Here is a 17,115-nt window from a genome sequence, read left to right as displayed (position 1 = left end):
TTTATACTGAACAGTGTAGTACTAATTCTAGTCCATATAATAATAATAATAATAATAATAATAATAATAATAATAATAATAATAATAATAATAATAATAATAATAATAATAATATAGTGAAATTGAAATCTTTTATTATTTTCTCATAAAATTTGTATTTTGTGATCGATCAATACGGTAGTATTTCTAAATTAGTATACTAATGTTGTTGTTATTCCGATTCTTCTCTTTTAGGAATTAAGTAACTTCATTTAGAATGCTTGATCTGAAAAGAAACCGTACGGACGTCTTTTTTCACTAAGGAAACGATGTACACTTATCTTTATTCCGACAGTCTTTAGTTCGATCACAGTAAAAATTACGTTTACGGTGAACAACATTGTGTTTGTAGATATTTTGAATTTATCAGAAAGTCCACACAGTGTGAACCGTGATCGAATCAGGGACCCCAAAAGTACTAGATGTAAATCCTCTATTACAGAGCCACCATACTCGTCAAACCTAAAATGTAATAGGTTTGTACATCATGTAAATACCCCCACGGAAAATAAAGATCGGATCGAATTTATGATAATCAGTATTAAAACCAGAAATAATTTCTATCATTTCAATTTGATAAAGAGATGACAGAATTTATTTGGGAACGGTGAACTGTTTCAAAGATACCAGTTCTTGATCTTACTGTTTTGAGTGTTGATTCTCGAAGTATTCTCAAAAATCTTTTGTCGTCTTATTTCGTTTTGAAAATGTAAGTACAAAATGATGATGTAGAAGTTATCAACATCCTTAAAGCATGAAAATTTCAATCAGTCAATTAGATGGGTCGACATAGCTCTTTCATGTGGCTTCCCGTTGCATTACATAGTCTGGAAGTCAATTTTCAGATTGCATTGTAGTGTGAAAAAAATACAAGCATACAATGCAAGGCTACGTAAAGATTTGTATGTTATTTCCTTGTTTTATCACATTGCATGAAGAAAGAGAGAGAGAGCGAGAGAGAGAGAGAGAGAAAGTATATGGCTGCGATATCTCGTTTCTGAGAAGTGTGATTATAATAATCTGTATTCGTTCACAGAGGACGACGATGTTATGCAGGCCAGCGGGAAAGACTAAATGAAGTTTTTCTTTATTACTACAAAAACATCCGAGAATCGTAAGTAACATTGGTTCATTCAAGTTTTAATGTTACATAAGGTGTGTGTGTATATATATATATATATATATATATATATATATATATATATATATATAAAGTCAGTGAAAGGAAAGAAACGACTTATTCTTTCAGATGTCTACTTAGTGTAGTACATCAATGTTCCGCAACCCAATGTATGCGGTCCCTAGTTCGACCTCCAAATAACATCGTACACTACATATAGTTCTCCAGACATAAGGCGTACAAGATAATTTTTGAATGAAATATAATTATTGAATCTTGAATCAGGGATCACAAAATTTTTCGAATGGCTCCCTCCTAAATCGACTTTTCGTATTTTTAAGGGAATAAAGTTATCATAGTGAGTTAAGTGATAATCTAAATCTGGCTACACTTTATGTAGTTGTCCAGACATAAGACATATAAGAAACTTTTGATTCAAAATATATTGGATCTTGCATCAAGATATCACGGTCTTTTTTAAACGTACCTCTAAATTGAGTTTTCGTATTTGCTACGGAATAGGAACATAATATTGTGTTAAGTGATAGTTTTCGTAACCATTTGAGACATCATGCCCTTCGTACGAGAGTGAGAAAGAGGCAGATGAAACATTTTAGTTTTACGTCCCACCTAACAGAATTTCTTCGTATTTTCACTCTTCAGTGCAAATCAACGTTGCCATTTTCTTTTATCATAGTATGTTTGCAAACACATTATTGACAATAGTACGAGTTTCGGATGTTTGTGTTTCATTTCAAATTTGAAAAAATGTACTTGTCGATTTGCGACATATCTCTTTTCGTACCGAAAAGTTTCTCGATTCGTTAGCAAATAAATCTAGAAGTAATATTTTTTTCTTCACGAACTATGAGAATTGTCTGAAACAAAGAGAGATGTGTTTACGCCCTTATTATTATTATACTGAACACCTAACATCACCATCATCATCAGTCCTGAAGATACATGAATCTAGCAAATTCCGAACTCGTTATCTTTCTTTTTTAGAGTAATTAACTGAAGGTGTGATGATTACCAAATCTGAGGCACGGATCGTCATTAAGTTCGAGCACTTGCTTTGTACAGGATGCATACCAAGAAATTTCTGCATTTGAAAAATGAAATACTGGTTGTAAATCCTTTACAAATGAGACACCACACTCCTCAAACCTAAAATGTAATAAGTTTGTACATTATGTAAAGACTCTGAATAAATAAAGATACGTCCCACAAATATGCCCTTTCTCGGTAAAAGGACACATGATTAAGACAAGTGAATAACGAAAAATAATAGTTGATAGAATGACAATATGAATAAACGTTATATCAATGAGTCATCATCCATCCTGAAATCCATTGAATTTGTGAGTAGAAGAACAATACACGCACTAAAAAAAGATACATGTTCTTCTAACCTGACATAATTGCTTTACAAAACTAACAAACATAAAATAAGAAATACAAGAATGAACAAAGTAGAAGTAAACAGGAGAAGTAATGCTCACAGTTTTTTTTTGTTTATCACAATTCCCTATTAACATGAATTCGGATTGAGGCAGGAACCCCAAGCACCAGAAGTGATCACTCTACCCAGGCCCTTATCCACAGGGATGACGAGCGTCCCTAAAATTATCACGGTATTCTTGCAAATGAACTAAACTATGATTCAACAATCGACAAGTACATTTTTTCAAATTTGAAATGAAACACAGGCATACGAAACTCGTAGTATTGTCACTAATGCGTTTGCAAACATACTATGATAAAAAAATGGCAACGTTGATTTGCACTGAAGAGTGAAAATACGAAGAAATTCTGTTAGGTCGGACGTTAAACTAAAATATTTCATCAATCTTTTTCTCTCTCTCGTACGAATGGCATGATGTCTCAAATGATTGCGAAAACTATTACTTAACACAATATTATGTTCTTATTCTGTAGCAAATAATAAAACTCAATTTAGAGGTACGTTTAAAAAAGATTGTGATACCTTGATCCAAGATCCAATATATTTTGAATCAACAAGTTTCTTATATGTCTGATATCTGGACAACTACATAAAGTGTAACCAGATTCAGATTATCACTTAACTCACTATGATTTAGGGAGGGGGCCATTCGAAAAATTTTGTGATCCCTGATTCAAGATTCAATAATTATATTTCATTCAAAAGTTATCTTGTACGCATTATGTCTGGAGAACTACATGTAGTGTGCGATGTTATTTGGAGGTCGAACTAGGGACCGCATGCACTGGGTTGCGGAACATTGATGTAATACATTAAGTAGACATCTGAAAAAATAAGTCGTTGCTTTATCACTGACTCTATATATATATATATACACACACACACATATATACCTCATGTAACATTAAAACAGTGTTTGGGATCTAAACTTGAGTGAACCAATTTACTTACGATTCTCGGATGTTTTTGTAGTAATAAAGAAAAACTTCTTTTAGTCTTTCCCGCTAGCCTGCATAACATCGTCGTCCTCTGTGAACGAATACAGATTATTATAATCACACTTCTCAGAAACGAGATATCGTAGCCATATAATTTCTCTCTCTCTCTCTCTCTCTCTTTCTTCATGCAATGTGATAAAACAAGGAAATAACATACAAATCTCTTCGTAGCCTTGCATTGTATGCTTGTATTTTTTTTCACACTACAATGCAATCTGAAGATTGACTTCCAGACTATGTAATGCAACGGGAAGCCACATGAAAGAGCTATGTCGACCCATCTAATTGACTTATTGTAATTTCCATGCTTTAAGGATGTTGATAACTTCTACATCATCATTTTGTACTTACATTTTCAAAACGAAATAAGACGACAAAAGATTTTTGAGAATACTTCGAGAATCAACACTCAAAACAGTAAGATAAAGAACTAGTATCTTTGAAAACAATTCAACGTTCCAAAATAAATTCTGTCATCTCTTTATCAAATTGAAATGATAGAAATTATTTCTGGTTTTAATACTGATTATCATAAATTCGATCCGATCTTTATTTTCCGTGGGGGTCTTTACATGATGTACAAACCTATTATATTTTAGGTTTGACGAGTATGGTGGCTCTGTAATAGAGGATTTACATCTAGTACTTTTGGGGTCCCTGATTCGATCACGATTCACACCGTGTGGACTTTCTGATAAATTCAAAATATCTACAAACACAATGTTGTTCACCGTAAACGTACGTTGTACTGTGATCGAGCTAAAGACTGTTGGAATAAAGGTAAGTGTACATCGTTTCCTTAGTGAAAAAAGACGTCCGTACGGTTTCTTTTCAGATCAAGCATTCTAAAGGAAGTTTCTTAATTCCTAAAAGAGAAGTATCGGAATAACAACAACATTAGTATATTAATTTAAAAATCCCACCGTATTGATCGATCACAAAACAGAAATTTTATGTGAAAATAATAAAAGATTTTAATTTCACTATATTATTATTATTATTATTATTATTATTAAATGGACTAGAATTAGTACTACACTCTTCAGTATAAATGAAAAATATTTTCTGCTTCTTTATGAACAAAAGTCCACTTCATTGACACACGTCAACGGTAGAGTTCGTTTTCCGTCAAACTTGACTGTGTTTTACACTATCAAAAAAATCAGTCATAATTGAATCTATGAGTTTTTTGTTTATGGTCGGACAACAAGTGGAATCAAATGTACAAGTTTTCCCATTCTGTTAAAATTTCACCTAAAACAAAATACAAGGCCTTTACGAACATGATTCACTTGTTCAAATGTGCCACTTTCAATACAATGCAAATTAATTTGGCTTTTATTAAATTAAGAACATTTGCAACACTTAATATGACAAGGAGGAGGAACAACCATGTTTCGTCTTGTTTATATATGCCCTATACACTTACGATTATGATATCAGTTCAGTAAATTCAAGATCGTGCATGTTATGTCCAAAGAAATTAATCTTCATTCCTTTATATAAAAACATGTATTTTCATTTTTCCAAATACGATGCTAATGCATCATTATCAATAAAATCCCTGGAGGTTATACATTATAGCACATACGTAAATTATTTTATAAATACATATTGTTTTGATAACTTTAGACAATGTACATGTACTTCTTTTACAGTTATATACAAAGAAAAAAGTATGTAATGGAACTTTATTCAAGTTTCACTTCAAATTGTGTCATATTGAAAGGTAAGTTCCTTATTGCAACTTTTACTGGCATTTTTTGTACATAAGCATTCGGAGAACTACAAAATACTTGCGTATCAGAGCACTTTTCCTGTATTTGTTTAAGGTAAAGGAATGGACAGTTAGGAAAACATTTCACATGTTCTATCCATGGTACATCGTTATAATTCCAATCTTTTAATCGACCAGCACAATAGAAGCATATAGTTTGATCTCTTTTGTTCATGTAAAAAAATCCAGCATCACTTAATTGATCGGGGCATTGTTTTGATGAAACAGGCCAGTGTTCGAATGTTCTTAAACGTAATTCCTTTGTACAATACTGATTATATTGAGGGGCAAAACATTTATATCCACTACTAAATGGTAATTCTGGCATTTCTTGGAATGGTATCTTTTCAGATACAGAATTTGGTCACAGTTCCATTCTTAATATTCCGCAATTCGTATTTTTCTAATCGTCTGCTTAAGTAAAATATTGCTTACGTTTCTATGTTCGAAATCTATGAAAGTCAACATTATAAAGTAACTTATGATTTACGCAGCCATGTTATTTCAGCAGATGATCAACAGAGACTAATGACACTATGCATACAGATATATGTGCACACATACATGATAAAGGAAGGGATGACGAAGAGGAAATCATGTTTCATCTTGTTTATACATGTAACATACACTTACGAAAGACCACGATCGTTTGGGATCAGGGTTCGATTCTCGATGAGAAAGCATTCTTTTTTCACACAAGGATTAATTCAGCTCTAAATCGTAAAGTACAGGTATTGTGTTCGATTCCTGTGAGAGAGACCTTTCAAAATGAAAGCATATTTAGTGCCCGTGTTCGATTCTCGATGACAAAAAATTCAATACTTTAAGACATTAAATTAATTCGTTCCTCTGGGGAAATCGGTTGCGATGATGTGCAAGTCAGTCGAAAATGTTTATACATGTCCCATACACTTACGAAGAACCACGAACCTTGGGGATTCGGGTCCGATCCTCGGTGAGAAAGCATAGAATATTTTAAGACATTAAATTAATTCGTTCCTTTCTGTCGTGAAACGATATGCTATATACGTGAACCATAATAATAATAATAATAATAATAATAATAATAATAATAATAATAATAATAATAATAATAATAATGTGATGCTGTATTTTTTAAATTTATTTTTTTATGTTTGTTATTAACGATTTAGTACCTTTTTGGTCCGGGTTCGATTCTCGATGATAGAGAGAGAGAGAGAAAGGGAGCATTTGAACACTTGAAAGCATTATAGTGCTTCGAAATGAAGAGCTTCGAACAATGTATATCATATGCTACGCTAAAATCAATACGTGAACTTATTTTTTTCATGCAAGGATCAATTCAACTCTAAATCGGAAGGTACTGGTCTTGCATTCGATTCCGATGAGAGAGCTTTCAAAATGAAAATATATTTAGTGTTCAGGTTCGATTCTCGATGAGAAAGCATTGAATATTTTAAGACATTAAGTATGCTCTTCAGTTTCCCAGCAGGAACGAGTCTTGGAAAGAAGAAGACCAATCTAATTGGAGTGCTTCGATCACTAAATATCAAAGGATTGGGGTAAAGGTCTAAAATAACTCACCTATGCTATGCAAAATAGCTATTCAATACATAACGAAAAGACGAAAATCAATCAATCAATTGGGAAGCTTCGATCGTGATAACTGATAGGACTCTGATGAAGATCCGACAGCCCTCCAAGATTATGAGCATCCAAGACTATGAGCATATCAACACCCGGTTCCCACAACAAACATAATGAAAAGACGAAAATCAATCAACCAGTCAATTGGGAAGCTTCGATCGTGATAACTGATAGGACTCTGATGAAGATCCGATAGCCGTCCAAGATTATGAGCATCCAAGACTATGAGCATAGCAACATCCGGTTCCCACAACAAACATAATGAAAAGACGAAAATCAATCAATCAATTGGGAAGCTTCGATCGTGATAACTGAAAGGACTCACATCAAGATCCGATAGCCGTCCAAGATTATGAGCATCCAAGACTATGAGCATAGCAACACCCGGTTCCACAACAAACATAACGAAAAGACGAAAATCAATCAATCAATCAATCAATCGGGAAGCTTCGATCGTGATAACTGATAGGACTCTGATGAAGATGCGATAGCCATCCAAGAGTATGTGCATCCAAGACTATGAGCATAACAACAGCAAACCAACATTTTTCCACGCGCTCCTGTGGTAGCCGTAAAAGGCTATGAACATATCAACTAAGGGCTTGTCGAAACTTGCCTCCCAATTCAAGAAAATGATATCGAATTCTAGGAAGAAAAGATAATTTTTTGCTGACTCGGCTAGCTATAGTAGGGGATATCTACTGCTCCAACTTTCAAAATTTTGGATTGGGGCTTCTGCAACCTAAAACTGTTTTTCCATAAAAAGAAAATACGTATTCATTTATTTCATGTGTAATATCTACCTGCTAAATTTTATCAAAATCGGAGTGTTGTACTTAGAAAGTGTTACATGTTAGTACTTAAAGAAAGTTATTGCTTTATATGATTTTTAATGATGATGTGATAGATATAAGATGCTAGGTAATGATTTATAATGTACTCAATACCGTTCTCAAAATCGGAAACAGTCAAAGTCTGAGTCTGAAATACGTTGATGGTGATGCGTTAGCTTACTTAATCATGCTTTTCTACCGAATGGGATTAATATTTCTGTGAGAATGAAGATACGAAAATGAAAGGAGTGAAGATACAGAGAGGACATGCAAGTTGCTGTTTGCGCGGGAATATTAAAAGTCTAGGTAAACAAGAGGAATAGTAACACTTTCAACATTCAAGCAGTTGTAAAAGAAGGAGTCAGCGAATTTCCTTTTTTTCAAAGATTGATCACTACAAGTGTATTTTTTAATTCTTTTTATAGGCTATATGAAGTGCTTCCAATTTGAAGGAATTTGTTGAAATCAATTCTCCATTAACCACTTGTATCGCCAGGATATTTTCTTTTGTGCATAAGTATCTAGCTTTGTGGTTTCTCTATCAACATACATACCAAACGTATCTACATATATAATATATAAGTGTGTACAGTATATGTGTTAGTGTATTTTTAATGTTAATTAATAATAAACAACCTTAAATTCAAAAGTTCTATTCATTAAGAGATTGAGTAATTACTATTATTTCAAAATGTTGTAGCGAACTATATTTTGAATTTGAAATACAGCATTAAACATATTCTTTACCTCCATAGATCAATATTGAGAAATTCGCAAAGAAGGCTCCATCTAAATGTCCATTACATTTCACAATTTTTTTTCTTTCCGTAAAAGAATTTAAATTAAAATCATATTTACCTACAGAATAAAATTACAAAAGTTTACAATTATTACTGGAAATTAATGCTATAATTCATTTCGAACATTTTCAAAGCACATAGTTTCTAATGTACTGAAATTTCATTTCTTATCTATAGTATGAAATATTGCAAATAGTTGTACTGTAAGTTTCCATAACTGTTCTCCTAGTGGATTTGTATAGAACCAAATGGAGTGTTGTCAAGTTGAACAAAAATTCCAAAATAAACCTCTTGAAAGCAGCTCTTATTTTTAAAAGAATACATAATGATCGCTTTTGGCTGTTATAATGCTCTTTTAAGCAGCTTAATAAAAATTCAGTGTAGCGTAATAAAAAAGCTGCTTTTCTTATGTAAAAAAGGAAAGATTGCTAAGGTGTCTGTACTGGGTACCGAATTCTACTTCACCCCGGCCGCCGAAATCTCTAGTTACGGCTGTGGTTGGCGGTACTTAAAAAAAACTCTATTGAAATGTAAAAAGTTACAACGGAGTGCCTACAAAACGGAATACCGAGCTCGTTCATGGTGTATGGCATGCTTTAACAATGAGAAAGGCACATAACTTTAAAACGTCGGCACAATCAAGCCCTTAAATGAGATATGAACTTACTTTTCTGAACATTTTTAATCTCTAGGTTGAAATTGGTAAGGGTAATTTTAATTTTTCATTGTTGGGTAAATTCAGGAAGATTGTACTGATATATTTACTGGTACAGTCAACTGCTTTCGAGCTTCTTTAAAAGTACAAGTAATTTCATGTGTTTAGGTACAACTCTTCCTCGTTGTTCAATCACTTATTTTTCTTCTTCATTATTGTTTTTGGCAGGGGTTAAAATAATTGAAATAATTGATGTAAGTTGGTTCTCAAAATAATTTAGTGCAAACATTACTACATAATTATTGGTCAAGTAATTAAGATCTATTAGTGAAGGTTTTATTCAAAGTAACTTATAATCTTTCATACTGTGTGCAAATTAAAGAAACTTTTTCCAATAAGAAAGTAATTTATCAATACTTGTAATTTCACTTCCAGTATTTCTTTGTGATAATGTTTGTGACATTTTACATGTTACAAGCTTTGCTTACTTAACATACATTAATATCACATACGAGGTAACTTGTGAAACGTGTTATTTGATAGAATCGTATAATAAATGTGCTGTCCCCTAACACAGAGAACAGTAATACATGTATTTCGAGTTCGGGAGCGTGAATGGCGACGAGTGTTACTTGATTTACCTTTTCGGTAACACGTTGCATTGCAAATAGTGGAAGGCAACATTAGTGGTAATAAAATATTATTATTATTATTATTATTATTATTATTATTATTATTATTGTTATTATTATATAATATTAACAATTTATATCGAGAGAACGGGAAATGGAAGAGTGATGGCAGCAACGTTGGACAGTATGCACTCATAGTACTCAGAACAATAAGCGATTTCAATACAAAATGAACGAAGAGGCGTTGTCATGGGGAGTCATGGGGCCACGGCAGAGCCTTCTTTAGGCAAAATGTCGATAACTTTGATCGAGATAACAGGAGGTAATAGTGGGATGGGACCAAGGTTGGACACCGTGAACCCATAAGGGGCATCGAAAAAAATATATGCGTGCGCCAGCCAGCCTTACTTATTTCCACATGATAATTTAAAATTATATGCTGCAAAATATACGCACGAGTTAGCTAGTAATATTTAATATTATGTAGCAACATCTTTTCATTACGTGTGCATGTTTGACATGAAACCAAAGAGAAGGTCCATCTTTCGTGGAAAGAATAAGAATAGACAGTTACTTTAACTGTGAAGGACGACCAAATATACGAAAATAGTGACTATCTGTAGCGAAAAAGAAACAATACATTCTCTCAAATGGATAAAAAAATCAAGCCAAGATAGATTCGAACTCCGGTGTCCGGCGCGAAAAGCCAGTGCTTTGATCACTCACCCACTGTGTCGTTAGGGATTAGAACCATTGCATTAACAGCTATCACTTCCGTGGGTTGTACACTACGATCACGTGTTCCTCTTTTGCTGGAAGTCGACAATGTTCTTACATGTAGCAGTTAAACCTGCATGCTATGTAATACATGAGGTATTTAGACCTACATGCTCTCCATATAATGTAATACAAGGGTCATGCTGGGAATAAGAAACAAAACATTGCTTGGATAAAGCGTTAACTATTGTCATCAGGAGAAATAATTATCTACGAGGCATGCGCAGTAACATAATTCAGAATAGTTACTGTTTACTTCACTAAACGAAGATAGGGGTATAGAAAGCAAATATGTCGTGTCAACGAGATCGACCAGAGTTGACAGAGGCGGAAGCAGATGTGTAATAATACAACAACTTTGGTTAAATTTATAATTAGTTGTGTATCCTGTAATAGATCTATCACAACTTTACGGGAGAGAGGAGAAAGACTTACTTACCCTATCATATAGAAAGCATTATTAACCCGAACAAATAGACACAAATGGATGTAACTCAGGGTATAACGAAAGCCGTTAAGACATTCAGTGGTTTGCAGTGGTGTATATTCACTAAAAGATAACACAAAACTCAATTCTTCATACCTCAGCTTCCAGTACCTAGATACATGCAATTTCTGCTAGATAATGCTAGTAGCTAGATAATGAAACTGCTGTCGGAGTTTAATACGAGACGTATTGTAGGATGCAAAATGCTTTGCATTATTTGTTTTTTACAGGCAGCTATTAGTTTATAGTTCTGAATGGTTGTGTTTAAACTAGGGATGTCCAATTCCGGAATTCTTTACTTTTCTGGACTCCCAAAAGTAAAACCGGAAAAATTCCGGAGGTCGGAAAAATCCTATTTTAGAAAAAATCCGATACTAACAAACAATCCGGAATTTAGATATTTCTACTTTCGTAAACATTCCGGAATTTGGAAAAATACGGATTTTTCCCAATTCCGGGAATTTTCTGAATTCCCAAACATTCTAAATTCCGAATTCCAGATTTTTCTGAATTCCAGAATTTTACCAAATTTCATAATTTCCAGAAATCCAGAACGTGAAATTTTTGCTTCACGAAATTGAATTTTTCTCGGTTAATATGTATCATGGATTACATAAGTCTTTGACTAGGCAATGGCGACTGCTTTGGAACTAATGCAGAGTATGAGAAATAAATATGTCATACCTGTAGTTTTGTGTGGCGAAGAAACAAACTTGTAAACCAAAGGCTTAAGAAAAACTCAAGTTATTAATATAAACCTTGCTTAAGATTATTCACTTATATCATCATAAACGAAATACGAAAGGCATTTTGAATCAAAGAAATATAACATACAACTTTGCAATCGGAGGCAAAGAAACCTAACATAACCTGAGTAAAGGCGGATTCTTTACCTTGTAGTCATCGCGGTTCAGTGGTAAAGGCGATTGAGCAGTAACATGGAGGTTCTTCTTTCCAATCCAGGTCTGGCAATTTTTTTACTTTGCGAATTTTGATGGCGATTGATCAGTGATGACATCCGTTTTATTATATTCAGATATTTAAATACTCGAATGTTTCAATAATTGAGTTGTCAAACCTCCGAGATTAATAATAGCAATAATAATAATTATTATTATGTTGTAGAAGATTAAAAGCTAGGAGGTAATTATCGCTCAGCTCATAAAATTACAAGATGAATCGTGACATTTGGAAGGAATATTTGGGTTATGTTTAATATTTCCCTCGAGCAGAGGTATTTCTTATCTCGTATTAAGAAAACAAAATAACATAAGAATTAACATTTTACATTCGAGACGAGACAAGGCAAACTTAAATTGTCGTCTCGGTTCGGAGATGAGAATCTAGACGAGACGAAAAGTATCGTAAACGTTTCTCGTCTTGTCTCGATTCTTGAAATAGTGTATGTCCATGCTTTAAGTAACAATTGCTCTGTAGGCTGAATCTTATGGACTATTTTGTTACTTTGTATTTCAGAGTTCATTGAATTATGGTCTGTGTAGGTATTACTGTAGCAAATGTTTTATAATTATCTCTGCATATCCTAAACATTAGTTCATTATATACTTTACTGTTGCGTGATATTCAATTATTTTGATTACAGTTATTTTCCTTAAAACACACAGTAGAATACTTTCTACATGAAATTTTGTGGAAAGCTCTTGTTTAAAAAATGCGTAATCTCAGAGTAATTTGTCTTGCAAGTGCGGAATCCTTTTCCCGAAATCTCTACTTCTAAGTAAGTTTTGCCAAATTTTAGGGCAACTTTAAAATTTTTAAAGATATTATTATTATTATTATTATTATTATTATTATTATTATTATTATTATTATTATTATTATTATTATTATTATTATTATTATTATTACTGAAGTGTTGTGAATTGAATGGTTCACCCTGTTCCGCCCAGTTCCTATCTAGTAAGCATTGTAATGGGCAAACACCAGGTTATCCATGTGTTCCGCTTTCTCCCACTTTCTTTATTCCAAAATTTTTTCATTCTCATCATCGAAGTCTTCTGTAGCTTAGCCGGCATAAACCTTATCTTACTCTTGGGAGTTCAGTACCCCCTACTTTACCCCCTACTTTCTACGTGAGCTTTGCTTGGAAACATTCCATTTAATATTTAGGTAGTTGTAAACACGTTTGTAGGGGGTATGTCCTGACGATCCTGACATTTCTCTCCAATACCGACAATTTTGTAACTTCTGTCTAACCCTATGTTCGATTTTATAGATTTTAATTCAATGTGTCTTCATACTGAATTTATCTTTATTATTATTATTATTATTATATTTATTATTATTATTATTATTATTACTGAATATTTGAGATCTCAATATTGCGTCCTATTAAAATGTAAATAAACATTCGTAGCTTAAGAAAAATGAAAATATATTTTTGGACCCTTTATAAGGATGAATTGCCTTATAAGAGATACTTTGGAAGGAAAAGAAGGGAAGAAAGATGTCCGCTCCTGGGCAACACGAGAATCCAAACTTTGGATGCCTTAAGAGAAACTAACTAGAACTTATCTTCATCACAAACAATATAACGCCCTCTCTTTTGGTAAAATACTTTGGATTATGTATGCGTTATATTGATATTTTAACAAAATGTGCATACAAATATAAAAGTGAATAGTTCCTATTTACAAATTTTCATTGAACAGATATATGGAACGTGTTTGAAATGGCAATCGAAAATATTCTAAGTGGAAAAACTTAGCAAATATGTTCTAAGTGGAAGAACTTAGAAACAATTCCACAATGAAACAATAATGTTTCAGACACATTTATGACTCATACTTTATGTATTCATGAATTGCTTGCTAAGCAAGTTAAGTTTTCAGTGAGTAGGAATCGAGCTTGTAGAGTGTAATGTCATATTGTCAGTATTTTCCCTGTGAAAGATGTTGTTTCAACTCTAACATGGTGGGTGGTGGGTCGTGGTGGGTATTAGGTCAGAGTGGATCACGATGGGCTGTGTGTCCATGGTTCGTGGGTTAAGTTTTCATTAACTTGCGTCTCGGTTAAGTGGTTTGGGTTCGGTTTAAGCTTGAAACAGAATGTGTCCGTGTAGTTCAGAAAACGAACTGTAATTTGTTTCAGTTTTGTTTGAAACAGACACTATTTTGCCACTTTTCAGAATTTCCGTATATATTTTGGAAAAGTTCCGAACGGTATGTAATGGCTTCATTTTGGGTTAAGGTATTATGAGTTTGCTGTTTCACTTTTGAATGGAATTACGATTCCCCATGTTTTTTTTCTTTATACATTTTTGTGAAAACACGTTAATGAGCAAATGAAAATATAACTGTTTTTAGGTTCTGATTAGTTTGGGTTAACAGCTTGAAAATGTAATCTTTCTGTTTAATGTCCGACGATTATTCCTGTTAAGTTGAGGAAAACTATGAATTAACCAAGTGAATTATGATGGACAAACTGGTAGAATGAGAAAGTGGGAGTGTCCCGAGAAAACCCCGAGCACGATGTTGCCCGTCTCAATCTTACTTGCATTCGGAACGAACCAGGTACCCCACTCATCAGATAGTTTAGTAGTGGGGTCTCAGTTTCGATTCCAGGTGGGAGAGTCTTTGAAATATTAAATGTCCTCGATGTATCTGTTGTGTTCCTGTGCGTGTGTCTGTCGTTCAAGATTATTGGAAATAACAGTAAAACGAGAATAACCGAATATAATAGAGATAAGTTACGGAGATACTTTCGGTAAATCAGAAAAAAAGAGTGGTCTACGGCTCCTGGATAAGGATTCGAATTACTCTAACACCACTTTCTCCCTCATCTTCTTGCATCTTTATAAGTCTTTTTAAAATTTAAATTTGAATTCTCTAGAACATAGTATTTTAGTATGACCGAAATCAGTTTCATCGTTAATAAAATATTGGAAACCTAAATATGTGCAATTTGCTATATAGACGAGTGTTTGTTTACTATAACTTAACACAGCAGTCTTAACACAGGGCAATGGCTTGAGCATTCGCTTCGTAACTTAGGAGTACACGGACCGTTTCCCTGTGAGGAAATTAAGAAAACATTTTTATCGTATACAATGTTGATATTTCTGATATATACTAACATGAAAAATAGCCAATTACTCCCGTTCTTACAGTTTACAGTTGAAACAACTTCCTTTACAAGGGAAATACGGACAACTTGACGTCACAGTCTGCAAGCGCGATTCGTACTCTCTGAAGACAGCCTGTTTAGCAAACAATTTATGAATACATAATATATGAGTCGTAAATGTGTTTGAAACATTATTGTTTCGTGTGGAGTTGTTTCTAAGCTCTTCCATTAACCCACTTGACCCTCTGAACCACTTCATCTGTGGTCGAGGAATATTATTTAGCTGGTCAAAAAATCAGACATCTGTCGGTAAAATCATATGGGGGAAGTGTGCATTGCATTTTATTTTTATACCGACCTCCTTCGTGGCTAATCAGTTAGCGTACACACCCTTGGCGTGGAAGACAAGGGTCGATTCGCGGTGTAAGCTCATTCCACGTTAATTAGTAAGTCCATGTCCTACATATCCTCATTGTTGAAAATGATGTTAAACTCAAAATGAACACAACACTATTTTTATACCAACAATAGCCAGAGCAGTAGCTAGAGATTTTGGCGCCCGAGGCAAACAACAGTCACCTTACCAAACTTCTTGTTTTTTACAAATGAGAGAAACAGCTTTTCTTGCTTTGCTACATTGAACTTTTTATCAAGCTGCTTGACAGACCATTGCAACAGTCAAAAATACTTATTATGTGTGTGAGCTGTTTTTAAGATGCTTATTTTAGAGTTTTTGTTAAACTTGACGAAACTACCTTTGCTTGTACACAAATCCACTTGGAGAAGAGTTATGGAAATTTATAACGTTTCAACTATCGATAAGACATGAAATTTCAATACATTAGAAACTATAAGTTTACAATGTTTAAAAAAGATGACAGTATTAATTTTCAGAAATAGTATTAAACCTTTTTTATTATATTCTATATGATATCACACAAGTGTAATATTAATTTCGATAGTTTTACGATAAAAAGTATTTCATGAAATGTAACGGAAATTCAGAAAGAGCCATCTCAGAATTTCTTAATATTGATCGATGAAGGTAAAACATATGCTTAACGTTTGTATTTAAAATCCAAAATATTGTACCAAATTCCGTAAGAGTCGCTGGAACACCGATGGTCAACTAACGACATCTCGCCAAAATTTGGCTACCGCGCAAGGACGATCCACGGTGGCCCCACTTCTGTCTTGAGAATTACCACCAGCTGCCCACCAGCTGTAGGGACATGAATTAAACGTCAATCAACCACAACATTACACCCCTAAAATATGTTAAACCGTCTATATGTGTAATGTGTTTATGCCTATATGTATAAAACACATCAAAAATTTAGAAATTACCCTGTGGTGGGCTAGAACCACCAAAGTTAGGATTACTAGGCCCGCGTTTTTCTGAGTCGGCCGCGGAAGCAATGGACAAAGCGTCACTTATAGAGGGATGAATGGTTGAAGTTTTCTTACTTTTGCTAATCAGAATGCTCCTTTAACCGTGTATATTAGACGATAACCTTTTGGGATCAGATAAAATGCGCTCGCCATACCATTTAATAAAAAAATGCTATGTGTCTCTTTTGTTTATTTCATGGTTCTCCCATATTTACTTTCTAATGATCAGTGACAGTTACCACCTAAATTCATACAATTATACACACTCATCTCAAAATTTTTCACTTCATGATGAAGACGCAATGGTTACTCTTGACCCATGGAGAATTTTAGGAAGAATTCGGCAGGAAAACGACATATATAATAATAATATTATGTACACTCTGCATCCAAAAAATTGCGACACCTACGCCGTGCAGCTAGGC

Source organism: Thermobia domestica, chromosome 1, assembly GCF_964235325.1.
Source record: "Thermobia domestica chromosome 1, izTheDome1.hap1.1, whole genome shotgun sequence".
Classification (NCBI taxonomy): Eukaryota; Metazoa; Arthropoda; class Insecta; order Zygentoma; family Lepismatidae; genus Thermobia; species Thermobia domestica.
The sequence above is the reverse complement of the archived record's forward strand: the minus strand, read 5'-3'. Positions refer to the sequence as shown.